We start from the raw sequence: 6,937 nt of genomic DNA, 5'->3' as shown, positions 1-6,937 counted from the left end.
TGGATGGTATGAGGCTGTGAGTCAGGATCTCTGGGTTTGTGTTTCAGCTTTCACCAGCTGTTTATTTATTTATTCATTTTGAGACGGAGTTTCACTCTTGTTGCTCAGGCTGGAGTGCAGTGACACAATCTTGGTTCACTGCAATCTCCGCCTCCTGGGTTCAAGTGATTCTCCTGCCTCAGCCTCCTGAGTAGCTGGGATTACAGGCATGCTCCACCACACCTGGCTAATTTTGTATTTTTACTAGAGACAAGGTTTTATCATGTTGGCCAGGCTGGTCTCGAACTTCTGACCTCAGGTGATCCGCCTGCCTTGGCCTCACAAAGTGCTGGGGTTGCAGGCATTGAGCCACTGCCCCGGGCCTTACCAGCTGTTATCTTGTGCTCCAACAGCCTGTAGGGAGGTAAATTAGAGCTTAGTATACAGTAAGTACTCAACATATGGTGTTATTATCATCAGTGCCATCTTTTTGAGTAAAGTATTACCTTAAGAAGGCCCCCATATAATCTATTGATATTTAAAATTACCCCCAATCTTAGGGGCTTGTAACAACACAAATACTATCTTACATTGTTTCTATGAGTAAGAATTCAGGAGCATTAACTGGGTGATTCTGGCTCCATCTTGTGAGGTTACAGTCACAGCATTGGCCAGGGCCTGCTGTCATCTGAAAGCTTGACTAGGCTGGAGGAGCCACTTCCAAGATGGCTCAGTTACAGTTCTGACAGCTTGGTGTTGGCTATTGGCAGGAGGCCTCAGTTCCTCATTGTGTGGTCCCAATAGCAATGGTCAGGAGCACCATGTTGTCCAGGCTGGTCTTGAACTCTTGACCTCATGTGATCCACCTACCTCGGCCTCCCAAAGTGTTGGGATTATAGGCAAGAGCCACCAGTCCTGGCCAAAATGTAGTCACAGATTTAACTAGTTTTCTGTTTGTTTCCTAACCTTGATTAAACTCACTAAATTTAGGGGAAAAACCTCACATTTTGGCCCAGTCTCGAATGAGGGCCCTTTCGCGTGTGAGGCGAATGTGATAACCACTTAATACAGAAACCAGGCATGGGTCCACGTTTTGTTCATAATCTTGCCAATCTTCGGAGGCAGCAAAGCATGGGACAGTACCTGCCTGGGGTGTGGGAAGGTCTACAAGCGAAACACATCTCTCCTTCCAGTGATTTGCTATGTTGTTTGGGGAGAAGACAGAATTCTAAGATGGCCTGCAAGATTTCTGCCCCGTGATATATACAACATGTATAATTCTCTCTCCTTGAGGACCCGTAAGTATGACAGGATGCCACAAGGTTTATGATCAGGTTACATTAGATAGCAAAGGTGAAAATGCCCAACTGGTGGCAAGCAGTCAGCCGTAGTGGGGGTTTATCACTTTGCCCTCTAAATGCATGATTGTGTCACCGCTACCCTGCCTGCCTTTGTCCCTTGGGGTCTGGAACAGAGCCAGGCCTCTCTAGGGGGCCCTTTTGGTGAGTGTGCTTAGAGCTGACCTGTGGCAAAATCTTATAGATTTTTTTTTTGGTTAGTTTGTGTTTTTGTTTTTTGTTTTTTTTTAAAGAAAAAGGAAGAAAGAAAGAGAGAAAGAAAAAAGAAAAGGAAAAGAAAAGAAAAGAAAAAGAATGAAGAAGAGGAAGAAAAAGGAAGAGAAAGAGGGAGAGAGAACGGGAATATTGCTTTATTGCCCAGGCTAGAATGCAGTCTAAAAATGGGAATTGAAAACCTCTTTTATGCCAATAATCGTGCTTAACAATGGAGACAGGGAGGAATAAGGGAAGAAAATAACAAACAAGCAGCCAACCAATATTTCATTTAAACCTATGAAATGCTATGCAATTATTGAGGAGTGATTTACTTCCAATTATGTAGTCACTTTTGGAATAGGTGTGATATGGTACTGATAAGAATGTATGTTTTGTATATTTGAAGTGGAGAGTTCTATAAATGTTTATTAAGTTTACTTGTTCTGGGTCTGAGTTCAAGTCCTGGATATCCTTATTAATTTTCTATCTCATAGATCAGTCTAATATTGACAATGTGATGTTACAGTCTCCCACTATTATTGTGTGAGAGGCTAAGTCTCTTTATAAGTCATTAAGAACTTGTCATTATGTATCTGGGTGCTCCTGTATTGGGTACGTGTATATTTAGGATCATTAGCTCTTCTCGTTGCATTGATCCTTTTACCATTATGTAATGTCCTTCTTTGCCTCTTTTGATCTTTGTTGCTTTAAGGTCTATTTTATCAGAGGTGAGAATTGCAACTCCTGCTTTTTATTTATTTATTTATGTTTGCTCTCCGTTTGGTTGGTAAATCTTCCTCTGTCCTTTTGAGTCTTTGTGTATCGTTGAATGTGAGATGGGTCTGGATACAGCGTACCGATGGGTTTTGGCTTTTTATCCAGTTAATAATATATATGAGTTTAATACTGCCATTTGATGCTAGCTGGATATATTTTTGGAAAGGCTGATACTGGTTGTTCGTTTATATGTGTAGTGCTTCTTTCAGAAGCTTCTGCAAAGCAGGCCTGGTGATGGTAAAATCTCTAAGTACTTGCTTGTTTGCAAAAGATTTTATTTTTCCTTCGCTTTTAAAGCTCAGTTTGGCTGGATACGAAATTCTGGGTTGAAGGTTATTTTCTTTAAGGATGTTGAATATTGGCCCCCACTCTTTTCTGGCTCGTAGGGTTTCTGCTGAGAGATCTGCTGTAAGTCTGATAGGCTTCCCTTTGTGGGTAACCTGACCTTTCTCTCTAGCTGCTCTTAGTATTTTCTCCTTCATTTCGACCCTAGTGAATCTGACGATTATGTGCCTTGGGGTTGGTCTTCTTGAGGAATATCTTTGTGGTGTTCTCTGTATTACCTGGAGTTGAATATTGTCCTGTCTTACTAGGTTGGGAACGTTTTCCTGAATAATCTCCTGAAGAGTATTTTCCAACTTGGATTCATTCTCTTTGTCACATTCAGGTACACCTATCAAATGTAGATTAGGTCTTTTCACATAGTCCCGTATTTCTTGGAGACTTTGCTCATTCTTTTTTATCCTTTTTTCTCTAATCTTGACTTCTCGTTTTATTTTGTTAAGTTGGTCTTCGAACTCTGATATCCTTTTTTCTGCTTGATCAATTCGACTGTTAAAACTTGTGCATTCTTCGCGAAGTTCTTGTGTTGTGTTTTTCAGCTCCATTAATTCACCTATACTCTTCTCCAAATTGTCTATTCTTGTTAGCATTTCGTCAAACCTTTTTTTAAAGTTCTTAGTTTCTTTGCATTGGGTTAGAACAAGTTCTTTTAATTCACAGAAGTTTCTTATCATCCACCTTCTGAAGTCTACTTCTGTTAATGGAATGCACTTGTTCTCCATCAGGGCTTGTTCCATTGCTGATGAGGAACTGTGATCACCTGTAGAGGGAGAGGCATTATGATTTTGGGTATTCTCAGCCTTTTTATGCTGGTTTCTTCCCATCATTGTAAATTTATCCACCTGTCGTCTTTGTGATTTCCGACTTTCAAATTAGGTTTCTGAGTGGATGTCCAACTTGTTGATTCCCAGCGCCGAAATCTGAGCAATCCACTGCGCCAGCCAAAACAGCGGTGTTAAGATTGATAGTGCTTTTCTGCCCGGGAATCGGCCAAAAGGGGACCCAGTCCCACTCACTCTGCACCAAGAACCACCGCGCTGAGGTGCCAGCAAAACCACCACGCCGGCCACAAGAGTCGCGCTAGCGACCCATGGGGCTCCTCTGCTGGGAATCTCCTGGTCCGTGAGCAACAAAAATTCGTCTGAAAGTGTGGCGTCCTCTCGTTCTCTGCACTTTCACTAGGAGCTACTATCCCGAGCTGCTAGTGGTCAGCCATCTTGGATCTCTCTCACAGTTTGTGTTTTTTTGAGACAGTCTCGCTCTGTTGCCCAGGCTGGCGTGCAGTGGCACAATCTCGGCTCACTGCAACCTCTGCCTCCTGGGTTCGAGCAATTCTTGTGCCTCAGCCACCCAAGTAGCTGGGATTACAGGCATACGCTATCATGCCTGGCTAATTTTTGTATTCGTATTTTTATTTTTTTGAGACAGAGTCTTGCTGTGTCACCCAGGCTGGGGTGCAGTGGTGTGATCTCAGCTCACTGCAACCTCCACCTCCTGGGTTCAAGCGATTCTCTTATCTCAGTCTCCGAGTAGCTGGGATTACAGGCACATGCCAGCTGCCATGCCCAGCTAATTTTTGTATTTTTAGTAGAGATGGGGTTTTACCATGTTGGCAAGGCTCATCTTGAACTCCTGACCTCAGGTGATCCACCTGCCTCAGCCTCCCAAAATGCTGGGATTACAGGCGTGAGCCACCAGGCCCAGCCTATTTTTGCATTTTTACTAGAGACGGAGTTCCACCATGTTGGCCAGTCTGGTCTGGAACTCTTGACCTCAAGTGATCTGCCCGCCTCAGCCTCCCAAAGTGGATTATAGGCGTGAGTCATCACATCTGACCAAAACTTTATAGATGTATTATGGGTTTCACTTCCCTTAAAACCACTTCCTCTCTCCCTTGCCATCTTCACAGGTCTGTGCCCTCAGCTGTCTGTGCCCTACCCAGTGGGGGAAACTATCAGATAATTTTATCTATGCCATAGTTATAACTTAATAGAAGTTAAGAAAAAAGAGAGAGAGAGAGAAACCCCAAGGTCAATACTTAAACTGGGCAACTAGCTTGTTAATAACAGCGGAACACCAGGCAGCATGAGAGCAGGTAAACTGGGAGGCCTTGGCCTTGTCCTCACTACACACCCCATCCTCACCCTCTGCAACACACACGTCACCTGCACACAGCAGTGTGGGCGAATGAGAATTAAGAGAAACTCAGAGCCCCAGATTTAGTCGTAGGAGTGCAGGATTCAGATTAACTGTAGGCTTTGCCATCTGCTGTGACCTTAGCCTCCTATCTTAGAGCCTCAGTTTCCCCATCTATAAAATGAGGAGGAAATACTGAGTATGGCAATGACTCAATCCTGGCTGCTCACTAGATTCATATGGGAGGGTTTCAAACAATACAGATGTCTGAGCTCCACACCTAGAGATTTTAATAGAATTGTTCTGTGGTGTTACCAGTGTATCTAATTTTTATAGCTTGGGAAATGATTCTAATATGAAGAGGACGAAATTAATCCATAAATAGGTTTTAGTGTTTGGAAATTCCCTGGAAGTTATGTAGAATCGTGTGCATGAACCCCCAAACGGTCTCCCTCTGTCACCCATGCTGGAGTGCAGTGGCAATCACAGCTCACTGCAGCTTCTACTACCTGGGCTCCAGCGATCCTCCCACCTCAGGATCCCCCTGCCCCCACCCCATAGCTGAGACTACAGGTGTGCACCACCACACCGGCTAATTTTTAGATTTTTTTGTAGAGATTTGGGGGGGAGGTCTTGTTATGTTACCCAGGGTGGTCTCGACTCCTGAGCTTAAGCTATCCTTGCGCCTTGGCCTGCCAAAGTGCTGGGATTGAGGCCCAGTTTTTAAATATAAATAAAATGAGAATTTAATCCTTGGGTGGAGAACAGTGCCACCTGCTGGTTTCACCTTGCATTAGCAACATATAAATATCCACCAATGCAATGTAATGCAATTCGCTGTTTATTGAACATCAACTCAACATGCAAAGTATCTGGATGCACCCTTTAGGACATGCAGAGATAAGAGCTCCTTTCCCCATGAAGCTGACAGCCTAGAGGGGACAATGGGCATGTACACAAAACCTTTGAGCCACAGTGGGCAGCCCACATGGTCCCACTGCGGTTCTGTGGGAATATAAGAAAAATGCCTGGGGCCAGGGCTGGCTTCATGGGCATGCAACCTGTGCTGGAAGGGCCCTGCACTTGGCTTCATCATCTCCTGTGGCTGTCTTGAAATTCTTTTTTTTTTTTTGAGACAGAGTCTTGCTCTGTCACCAGGCTGGAGTGCAATGGCGCGCTCTCAGCTCACTACAACCTTTGCCTCCCGGGTTCAAGTGATTCTGCTGCCTCAGCCTCCTGAGTATCTGGGACTACAGGTGCGCACCACCACACCCGGCTAATTTTTGTGTTTTAGTAAAGATGGGGTTTCACCATGTTGGCCAGGATGGTCTTGAACTCTTGACCTCATCATGCACCCACCTCGGCCTCCCAAAGTGCTGGGATTACAGGTATGAGCCACCTCACCCGGTTTTTTTTTTTTTTCTTTAGATTCTGTGTTCAGTCAAATTGAAATTCTTAATAATTTTTGAACAAGGGGCCATTTCACACTGGGCCCCATAAATTATATAGCTGGTCCTACCTGGAGTAGTTTGGGAAATTTTGGAAGAGGAGACGTAGACCTGGCAGGGCAGAAATGGAGGGAGAGGAAAACAGGATGCTTACTGTAATGCGGAAGGGGAGGTGGGGTCCTCAGGCCTGGGTGACCAGGTGGTGCAGGGAAGGAGCTAGAGCTGGTGCTGCAAGGCAGGTGAAGAGGGAAAGGGGTTTGATGTTAGATGGCTTCAGGCTCAGTGCAAGGAAGCCTCCAAGGACAGCTTCAGCAGCTGGAACTCAGAAGGTAGGCCAGGGCTGGTCACAGACTTCCGGATGCATATCTTGGTGACACTACAGGATCCCCTGGGAGGGGTGAGGACTAAGAGCTCTGTGGCTGGTCCTGGGCTTTTGGTCCAACTTAGATTATTGGCTTCTGAGACTCCTGCTTTGGCGAGTGGTGGAGGAAGACTTTAGGGGCAGGGCTGGATGATGAGCGCCTGAACCCCAGTTCCCCATGTGGTGTGCTATGACACTCTTCCCAGCCTCCTTCCACGTGACTGTCTGCTTCAACACTGCCACGGACTGCACTTATTTCAGGGACATTTCCCATTCAACTCATTCCCTGCATTCCTGAGCCAAGATTCACATTCAGGGGCCACAGACTTCTTCCTCACCCT

This window comes from Aotus nancymaae, unplaced genomic scaffold (assembly GCF_030222135.1).
Source record: "Aotus nancymaae isolate 86718 unplaced genomic scaffold, 86718_ANA_hifiasm-v0.15.2.pri h1tg000029l, whole genome shotgun sequence".
Taxonomy (NCBI): domain Eukaryota; kingdom Metazoa; phylum Chordata; class Mammalia; order Primates; family Aotidae; genus Aotus; species Aotus nancymaae.
This window is presented reverse-complemented; position numbering follows the sequence as displayed.